This window comes from Gigantopelta aegis, chromosome 14 (assembly GCF_016097555.1).
Source record: "Gigantopelta aegis isolate Gae_Host chromosome 14, Gae_host_genome, whole genome shotgun sequence".
Classification (NCBI taxonomy): Eukaryota; Metazoa; Mollusca; class Gastropoda; order Neomphalida; family Peltospiridae; genus Gigantopelta; species Gigantopelta aegis.
Window position 1 is genome coordinate 32,783,740 of NC_054712.1, and position 11,353 is coordinate 32,795,092.

Here is an 11,353-nt window from a genome sequence, read left to right on the forward strand (position 1 = left end):
CAGTAGATACCGACTCCAAACCCTGAGTGAGTGCTCTGCAAGGCTCAGTGGGTAGGTGTAAATCACTTGCACTGACCAGTGATCCATAACTGGTTCAACAAAGGCCATGGTTTGTGCTATCTTGCCTGTGGGAAGCGCAAATAAAAGATCCCTTGCTGCCTATGTGGCGACAGCGGGTTTCCTCTAAAAAAAACAGTGTCAGAATGACCATATGTTTGACGTCCAATAGCCGATGATAAGATAAAAAATCAATGTGCTCTAGTGGCGTCGTTAAATAAAACAAACTTTACTTTTCTGGGGTTTTTTAAATGCCATACACATAATAATGAAGCAATTCTGTAGTTTTTTAGCACCCGGCAGTTTTAATAAGTTCACAGATTTTCTTGGTAAATTGTGCATGAATTTATAAATTACAAATCAGTATTTCAAGTGTTAAAGTAAATTTTTTAAATGTCAAATTAAATAATTCTGCAATATAGATCACTTAAAATATAATTATGTAATATTTTAATTATAATATAGATGATTCCTAATAATTATACAAGTTATGCCATATTTATAGACGTACAATTCTGCAATTTCAGAATATTTATAATTCATGGTATGTATTTGTTTTAAATATCTATAGATCACTGATATTCTTATAATTTTACTGAGAATAATATAGGTTCTAATTATGTAATTTTAAAAATATCTTTCTGTGTTCCATTTTATCATTTTTATTTACTGGTGTCTTCACTAGATATTTATTGTCTTGTGGTGCATTTTTATCATTGCTTTATATGTCTACTAGTTTTCTTAGTGCGTCATTTTTTAATTCTTCATTATTTGCTTTGACATTTGTGTTTCTCAGATTTGTTCATATATATTTTGTTTTGTATTTTAATTTAGTGCTACTAACTAATTTACTTTGATTAAATGTTTACGTTATAATTTTCACATAACAGAGTAATCATGGTACTCCTTCATTCATGATAATGACCAATTTACAAAATTTAATGACTACCCATTTTTAGTATGATTGACACCATAACATGAACCATAAACGTACAAGACAGCTGGGGAGGGTGTCAAGGAAGGCTACTGCCCCCACAAGTGCTGGAGAAAATCCTTAATTTTCTGGCTAAAATTATAGATATTAATTCAGGGAAAATATGCTAACCTGATAACTTTTTACCATGTACATGTATTTCCATTATTCTACCGGCCTCGGTGGCGTAGTGGTTAGGCCATCAGGTTAGGCTGGTAGGTACTGGGTTCGGATCCCAGTCGAGGTATGGGATTTTTAACCCAGATACCGACTCCAAACCCTGAGTGAGTGCTCCGCAAGGCTCAATGGGTAGGTGTAAACCACTTGCACCGACCAGTGATCCATAACTGGTTCAACAAAGGCCATGGTTTGTGTTATCCTGCCTGTGGGAAGCGCAAATAAAAGATCCCTTGCTGCTAATCGGAAGAGTAGCCCATGTAGTGGCGACAGCGGGTTTCCTCTCAAAATCTGTGTGGTCCTTAACCATATGTCTGATGCGTATGTCTGATGTGTTGAGTGCGTCGTTAAAAAACCCCACCCATTTCTTTCCATCATTCTACCCTCAAAATGAGTTGCAGTGATTCGTTTGCAATCCTATATAGCTGTTTGGCAGTATATAATGCTAATGTGAATAAATCTTGTTATCCAGATTTGGGTATTTTCATTTAATTTGGGCAAAAACCAGCTTGCCACTCTAAAAAACATGGGAGCCCGTACGCCTGTGAGCATGAATAAAATTCATACAATATTGGATGTCAAAGAAGAGAATATATGTTATGAAAATTTGTATATACATATCAATCTATTGATCTCAGTCAAATTGTGTTTCTTAAAGGGATATTCCTGAGTTTGCTGCAATGTTTAAGATGTTATCGACTAACAGAGACTTTATAACGATTGTAATTACATATCAAATATATTTTTCTGCATAAAATATTAGTGGCTTTATATTAAACATGTTTCTGATCGTTCTAATATTTGTACTAGGTTAAATTTCATTTTATTTCCTAAAATATTTGTTTTCGATGTACGAAATTATTGAAGACAAAATCCAGTTGGGGTTTCCTACAAATATTAAGAGAACCAGAAACACACTGAATATACAGACACTGATATTCTAAACAAGAAAATATAATTAATATGTAAGTTTAAAAGTAGAAATATTTTATTTGTCGGAAACATCTTACAATACAGCAAACTCAGGAATGTCCCTTTAGGACCAGGAAGAAATATTTTATTTAATGATACACTCATAACATTTTGTTTATGATTATACGTCTGATCCGTATAGCAGTGTTCAGCATTTAGTACTAAATGGCACGGAATAAAGTCCTAACTGGCTTTTTCTTATTACATATTATTGATGAACATATCTCGAATGAAATCATGAAAACTTGATTGGCATTATGATGACCTATTATTATATACTGTATATCTTCCCTACTTGGTCAGTCTCGGAACAAAAAACACAAACAAACAAAACAAAGAAAAACACAAAACAAAACAGAGAGAAAAACAAAGCAAAACAAAGCAAATCAAACAAAATAAATAAACAAAAAATCCAAAGCAAAACAAACCAACAAATAAACAAAAAAATAAAGGAAAGCAAAACAAACTAAAAAAACTAAAAAACAAAGCAAAACAAACAAAATTACAAAAAAAAACAAAAAAAAAAACAACAACAGTCAAGCAAACATAGCAAAGCAAACATAGCAAAGCCAAACAAAGCCAAGCCACTCAAAACAAAACAAAACAAAACAAAAAAACCCAGACATAATAAACATTAAAAGTCTGCCTCATATAGATAATTTAAAAATGTTTTAATTTACTTAAGAAACTACCATAAAAATGTAGGAAATTTGAAACAAACTATAAGACTGTTATTATTACACCTAGCTAGGTATTCACTTGTCAGGTTTAATTATGTCAGGTCAAACCAGGAACATGGTCTGTTTCAAAGATTCTGTTTAGTTCGTATTACAATGTCAACTATAAAAGGACTCTATTTTGTGTTTATTAAAGTTAAAGTTTGTTTCGTTTAACGACACCACTAGAGCACATTGATTTATTAATCATCGGCTATTGGATGTCAGACATTTGGTAATTTTGACATATAATCTTAGACAGGAAACCCGCTACAGTTTTTCATTAGTAGCAAGGGATCTTGTATAATTGCACCATCCCACAGACATGATAGTAAATACCACAGTTTTTGATATACCAGTGGTGGTAAACTGGTTGGAATGAGAAATAGCCTAATGGGCCCACTGACAGGGATCGATCCTAAACTGACCACGTATCAAGCGAGCGCTTTACCACTGGGCTGGGTCCTGCCCCATTGTGTGTATTGTCTTTTGATCTAATAATAGATCCTCATAATGCTAATTCAATTTTCAGTTTTTCAATTCATGGATTTTAATTAATCATATGTGATAAGCATAAAATGGTTGGGTATAATTTTGATTAGGACTTTAGTATTACTAGTATATACTTAAACATCACACATATTATAGTGTCACAACCTCGTCAAAATATTTTCATTTTTATTGTGCTTACTTTCAAAATTACTTTATAGAGTAATTAAACTTATCAGAATCTGCATTTAATGGTTCATTATCATAGTTGCATGTGCCATCTGCTATATATAAACTATTTTACAGTTATTTGTGAAATTGTTTTTGTGATAAATAATTATTATAATTTAAAATGAATTGCTTCTATGCATAATAATATTATGTTTTACATAACTAACTCGTTAATATTAAAAGTATTGTAATATGCTGCCACTGGACTGAAACAGTGGTTTCCCCAAGAATCCTAGACTTAAAATAGCAATTACACAGATAATTCTACTGGTATACATGTATATACATTGTATATCATGGTTTCTGGTTGAATCTGTGATACTTTTTGATCACGAAGAACAATTTTGTGTTAATATGTGTGCAAAACGTGTATTAAATAAAAAGTTGATCTCATGAGTTTAACATTTAAATAATTCTCTGTAGATTTTCTGATTAAATAATTGGTATCTACTTATAAATTGAACTGGATAATTATTTACGTTCATTCAAGTATGAATCACAGAACTGCTTTACACACTGTATGAATGGCAGTTACTGATTCAACATTAACAGGTATTTTAGTAATCTTAAAAAAATAATGAAAACAGCAAAAGCGATCTATTTAGGGGTTGGGTTTTTTTTTGGGGGGGGGGGGGGGTTTAAGCATTGCCGAAAATAGTGCAAAACTGATGTTCATGCAGTTATGAATGTTGGTTTTTCTAAATCGCATGATATTATTTTGACCAATCCAAGCATTTGTAACAATAGAATATTTACAGATTGGAATTATTAGTAAATGAAATTATTGTCACTCACAGCCTCATTAAAATTAGGACTTAAAAATCAATTATGCTTCTCTCTGAACTTACATAGTAAGCTTATAAAACTTTTAAAATCTGACTCCATCTCTAATGACGCCACACACATACAATTTGTACGGCATTACTATGTCGTTAAAGCACGGGCCACGATGGTTTTACACTTTCGTAGCGCTAAAATAGCTTCGAAAATATGGACCTTGGGTCACTGTTTTATGAAGTGATCTTCACGCGAAAGATCACCTTAAGTGCATAAGGTAACTGATTGTAGCGCTACGATCATTTAGTAAAATGGGGCCGAGGTTTGTTGATCCGATTGGCGCTCAGCGCTCAGTGCTCAGTGCTTATTACTCAAAGGCAGCTATGACCCAATATTTATGTCTTGCAAATCATGTGATTGTTATATATGTTATATAATGCAAATAGTTTTAACTTTCATTTTCAGAGCAAAGTTTTACAAAGAAAACTATTTTTTTTAAAATACAGCATTAGTAATCATGCTATGGGGTGAAAATTGGGGTGATGTAGGGTGTGTGAGAAAAATGTAGTTATATTAGGAGTACTGGGCAAGTTTTTTTTTTTTTTTTTTTTTTTTTGAGGTGTTGTTTTGGTGGGGTTTTGGGGAGAGGTTCGTTGTTGTTGTTGTCTTTTGTAATTAAAGACAGTATATCACAGCAATTAATCTATTAAATGACAGAATAACGCATGTAAAGAAATAATATTCAGTCAGCCGAACAGCTGTTAAATCACAGTTATTGATGTTTTAGTACGTAGCCAGAAATCAGAAAAGATAAACGTATTCCATTTTAGCTAACAATAACACTATAGCTGTCTAAATGTTTGTCAAATGACCTATGACAGTACTAGCTGAAGATAAAATATTCACACGGTTTAGTTCAAGTCACATGGACATTACGTAAGTTCAAAACTGTGCAACCCCTGCTTTAATTTTTAATAGCTCTTATTACTGGAGAGGGGGGGGGGGTTACAAAATATTTAAATGTAGCGTCTGAGTGAATAATGAATATCTTAACTTCTCAAAAGACAGATCTCTTTCTTGAGTGTAAATGTTCTTACATGATTTGTAATGCAACATTTCACATTCCATGCATGCCTGCATCACGTGTTCCAATTAATTTTTATTTTATGAAGGTAAGAATGTCTAGCCCACATTTCTTGACATTTTGGCAAAGTGCAGTGCCCTGTAAAAGAAGTGCATGGATTTGAAATATTAATATTTTTCGTGTGTGTTGGGGAGGGAGTTGTTTGTTTGGGTTTAGTGTTTGGGGGGGGGGGGGGGGGGGGGGGGCTTGCAGCATTGTTTTGGTTTTATTTTATATCGGTTATCTATTTTTATTTACATATTTTGAAAAAATATCAATATTTAAATATCTCTGCACTTATGTGGCACCCACGTACCACCCTGACCTTGCTTCATCTGATGTGTACTAGACCTTTTTTAAGTGTGAAAGTAAATTAGCATGACCATCAACAGAAAGCTAGGTGTCACTGACCGATATTTTAAAGGGACGTTCCCGAGTTTGCTGCAACTTAAGATGTTATCGACTTACAAAGATTTTTTAACGATTGTAATTACATATCAAATATATTTTTCTGCATAAAATATTAGTGGCTGTATATTAAATGTGTTTCTGATCATTCTAATATTTGTGCTAGGTTAAATTTCATTTTATTTCCTAAAGTTTATTTTTTCGTACGTACGAAATTATTTGAAGACAAAATCCAGTTTGGGCTTCTTACAAATATTAAGATGACCAGAAACACATTGAATATACAGACACTGATATTCTAAATAAGAAAATATATTTAATATGTAAGTTTAATCGGAGAAATATTTTATTAGTCGGAAACATCTTACAATGCAATAAACTCAGGAATGTCCCTTTAAGGGATCCTATAGGATTGAATCACCCATTTTGTTTGTTTTTTAACTCTAGTGCATTTTTATTCACTCTGTACATTTATTACTATTTTATCCTGTTTAATTTTATTGTCTAGAAAGACATTTATTTTTGTGATGAAATAAATATATATTGTGCGTATACAATTACCGAACTGGAACCTTTTATTGAGTGCGAATGACAAAGTGGCATCAAACGAAGTCATAAATGAGCTATTTTACATTTCATCTTTTTATGAGGGGTGAGAGGTAGCGCCTTGGCCTAACACCACTAATCAAGATTCTCTATATTAGTTTCCTACAATTATAGGCTTAGTTTTATGATTTATTGAACGTTTTTATGATACCCAGGAATAGATTGAAGGTGCGTATCTCTGGATATTGTTTATTGGGGGGGGGGGGGGGGGGGCTTTTTTTTTTTTTCTTTTCTTTTTTTTTTTTTTTTTTTTGGTCAGTAGATTAATATGATTACTTTTGTTCCCAGTGTGACCATTGGTCAGCTTTAATTGTTTATTTTGAGTGCTATTAATAATAATTTTTCATAGCCGTTTTTGGTGTTCGTTAGTCGTTTTTCGTGGCTGTTTTTGGGGTAGCCGTTGGTAATTAATTTTGTATGGCTGTTTCGAGTATGTATTAGTCATTTTTTCATGGATGTTTTGGGTAGCCATTTTTTAGGTCTAATTTGACGTACATGTATACTATATTTGTGATAGGTGCATTATTTAGTATCTTATTACATGTATTGTTATATGACTGAAATAAATCTTTAGCTTTCATTCTCAATAGCTTTATTTTATTGTTTTTATTTTATTTATTTATCTTTAAAGAATGTAATCGTTCACATTATCAACACCAAATTGACTTCTAACTGGAATTTTGTCTAAGACACTTTAACACATTGCTGATTCATAAGGTTGGTAGATACTGGGTTCGTCTCCCGGTACCGGCTCCCACCCAAAGTGGGGTTAATTGTAAGGCAATTACACCAATCTCTCCCTCTCTCTCATGAACCACAAATAACTAACCATTAACCCACTTTATTGGGACAGACGGCCAAGATAGCTGATATGTGTGCTCAGGACAGTGTGCTTGAACCTTAATTAGATGTAAGTACGAAAACAACTACAAATTAATTCAGTGGTAATTCAAATGTCCTCTAGCCATAATATCAGGGGCAATGCAGACGGTACGGCCATGGTCGTACCACTTTTCAAAGAGGTACAGCATGGCCATATCACTTTTGTGCGTGTGCGTGTGAAGGGGGAGGGGGGGTATGTTTGCTATATCTGTGAAAATGTCCTTACAAGTGATTTGAAAGACGGGTCTGGCAACAATGAGCCGTACCACTATTTGTTTTACACTGTACCGCCCCTGCATATTCTGTTTATATGTCAGAATACATATATAGAGTGCACACGGTGTTAAAAACTCTCAATTTTGGGAAATTCGAAAGTTTAATGTTTGTTTTGTTTAACGACACCACTAGAGTATATTGATTTATTAATCATCAGCTATTTGATGTCAGACATTTGGTAATTTTGACATATAGTCTTAGAGAGGCAACCTGTTACATTTTTCCATTAGTAGCAAAGCAATCTTTTAATATGCACCAACCCACTGATAGGATAGCACATACCACGTCCTTTGATATACAAGTCGGGCTGCTTTGGCTGGAACGAGAAATAGCAGAGTCGTGAATCGATCCCAGACCAACCGCGCATCAGTCGAATGTTTTACCACTGAGCTACGTTCCGTCCCTGGAAATTTCTAATGACCAAATAATCTTTGCTAAGGTCTCACTACACAGATGTCATCTGCCATTGAAACCCATGTTAAATTGCCCAACTTGAAACGAAGACTGTCAATAGAACGGGTTCTCATTGGCACTAACAACATACACCATTGTGAACATATATTATATAAGCATTTATTTTCACTCCAAAATTGAGAACATTTCCGTCTCAGTTTTTTGCTATATGACCGCATCTGGCTGTAGTACCGATCCGAACAGGTGGTTCATTAACCGATTCACTCCGGCTGGCTCTTGCGCTGTACACCCATGTCCCAAAAGGTTGATGTACAATATTACAAAATAACATGGGTAAAATACAGCCAGAAGGCTTACCATTAAACATACATATTGTTTTAATTCTTCACCATTTCCTAGAAGTGAATATGTGAACCATAACATGTGTCACAATTAGGAACTATAATGGACCGTCATCAATCAACTCTCACCCGGAAGTGATCTGTATAGTGAGACCTAAGTATTCTTTCTAAAATACACAGTTTTCTCTATCTGGTTCTGCAGACCTTTAGTTTGATTATTCTGGAATTCACTTACAACATTAAATGTATATACATTTGTAAATAATACAGACGATACAAGAAGAAACCCGACACACCTATCCAAAACACAGAAAGAAATGTTGTATTTAACGACGCACTCAACACATGTTATTTACGGTTATATGGCGTCAGACATATGGTTAAGGACCACACAGATTTTGAGAGGAAAGCTGCTGTCGCCACTACATGGGCTACTCTTTCCGATTAGCAGCAAAGGATCTTTTATTTGCGCTTCCCACAGGCAGGATAGCACAAACCATGGCCTTTGTTGAACCAGTTTATGGATCACTGGTCGGTGCAAGTGGTTTACACCTACCCATTGAGCCTTGCAGAGCACTCACCCAGCCTGTAGACCGATGGCCTAACCACGACGCCACCGAGGCCGGTAAAATAATAACAAGAACATTACTTTCATTTGAAGTTAGCAATTTTTATAAAAATTTGTTTAAGCATAATGGAAGACGCGGAATTAAGACGTCAACGAAAACACAACACGTGGAGCTAAGTGGCAGCACATCGAAAGAGGACGTTCGGAATCTTGTTATCGTTTTACATATTGGTTGTCCATGACAACATACACAAATCGTCAGATTTAACACGAAAATTGAACCTAGAAAAAAAAAAGTCGGTATCTGGACCGAAACACAGAGTCAGCCGGTTTCGGATAGTGCTGTTGGGTTTCTTCTTGTAGTGTTTGCGCTAGTCCCTAACATATAATACTAGAGGTAAATCGGTGGCTATTGGCTGTATTGGCGCCTAGCTTGATAATTGTAACACTCGCTGTAACTCACCGTAAACAACAAAAAGTTTGTTTTGTTTAACGGCACCACTAGAGCACATTGATTTATTCCATTTTCATTCCAACTCATTTTCGTGCTGGTATCCAATTAAAGGTAGAGTCAACTAAAAAAAGAGCCTTATGTGTTGGAAAGATGCATACCCGGACCGCCAACACATACTGACACTTTAACAAATGAAAAACGCGTAATTTTAGAGTTAATAAAAAAAAACCCATGATTATTCCTGCTAACTGGGGGCAGCCATTAACCACCGGTCGCTTGGGGCGAAGTGACGTCAGCTCCATCCGTCTCCTCTGTGCACAGTGTAAACAATCGCTCTAATTTACAAGGCGCTTGCTTTCATCAACCTGACTTGTAAAACAACAAAATGGCTTGATGGTATAATAAACTATTTAACTAAATATATTTCAATTTGCATCAATAGAACGAAATGGAGTTATAGTATTTTCCTTTCTTAAAAAAAATCCAAAGAAAAAATGCATAATATATTATTAGGCCTATTGGTAGGGTACGTTCGAACAAAAACGACCACTCACGATACCCAAGTGATACTTTTTTTTTCTTTGGGACAACGTAATTGGTCAGTTTTGTGATTTTAGATGGGAAAGTCTACTTAATCAAGGGTTTTACAGAATTACTTACAGTAATAAAGCAGGACGGCTTATAATGTCCATTACGATTTGAGGGGTATTCGTGCGGTTATCACACAATACCCTGTGATCTTAATAAAAGAGGCCCGTCTTTTTAGTGTGTCTAGACACAGTATCTGGGGACCATCTAAATATACACCTGCATGGGCGTACATAGGATTTTGAAAAGGGGGGTTCCAAAATAGATTGCAGAGATATTGGGCATATATTTCTATGTTGAGTTTTGAAAAGGGGGGTTCCAAAATAGATTGCAGAGATAGTCGGCATATATTTCTATGTTGAGTAAATATAATAATGTCAGATATCAATGTCAGATATATTGAATTATAAAAAAAGCGATGTACGCCCATGACCTGACAATCAGGAACCACAGGTACAGGTCATGGAAAGAAAAGACCAATTAACCAAGAAAACACTCCGATTATTATTTCAGTACATACATGTAAATTAATTTATGTACAAAACATAATACAGTTATTTCAACACTTTGACAATGGTGGTTTATTTTGTATCGAAAAATAATATATAATTGTTGCTGGCTTACTGGGATGGCTATTATTATAGAACACTGCGATGCATCCGCAAAAATCAGGTATGTTAATTTTGTTTCTTCAGTTCGAAGACTAATTCCTGACGTGACACAGTAGGTATTACGTAACCACCAGCTCGCCAGAGGGCGTATTCACTGGGATGGTACAAAATGGCTGCGCCTGGTACACTAGTATACAATAGCCGTCACATTTAACTGTTTTATTAATTAACTATACGATTATACTTGTTGATATTAAGCAATAATGTGCATTAGATATCGTTGAATATGCATACCAGGCCAAATGCTTTAATAGTCCCCTCCTTTAAGGTCCAAGCACGCTGTCCTGGGCACACACCTCAGCTATCTGGGCTGTCTGTCCAGGGCAGTGGGTTAGTTGTTAGTTGGTTAGTGGGAGAGGACAGGGTGTAGTGGCATCAGGCGTGCCCTTTACCACTGGACTACGTCCCGCCCCCGTAAACAACAAGGCCAATGGTGTCTTTAATGACTACTGGCCTCGGTGGCGTCGTGGTTAGGCCATCGGTCTACAGGCTGGTAGGTGCAGGGTTCGGATCCCAGTCGAAGCATGTGATTTTTAATCCAGATACCGACTCCAAACCCTGAGTGAGTGCTCCGCAAGGCTCAATGGGTAGGTGTAAACCACTTGCACCAACCAGTGGTCCATAACTGGT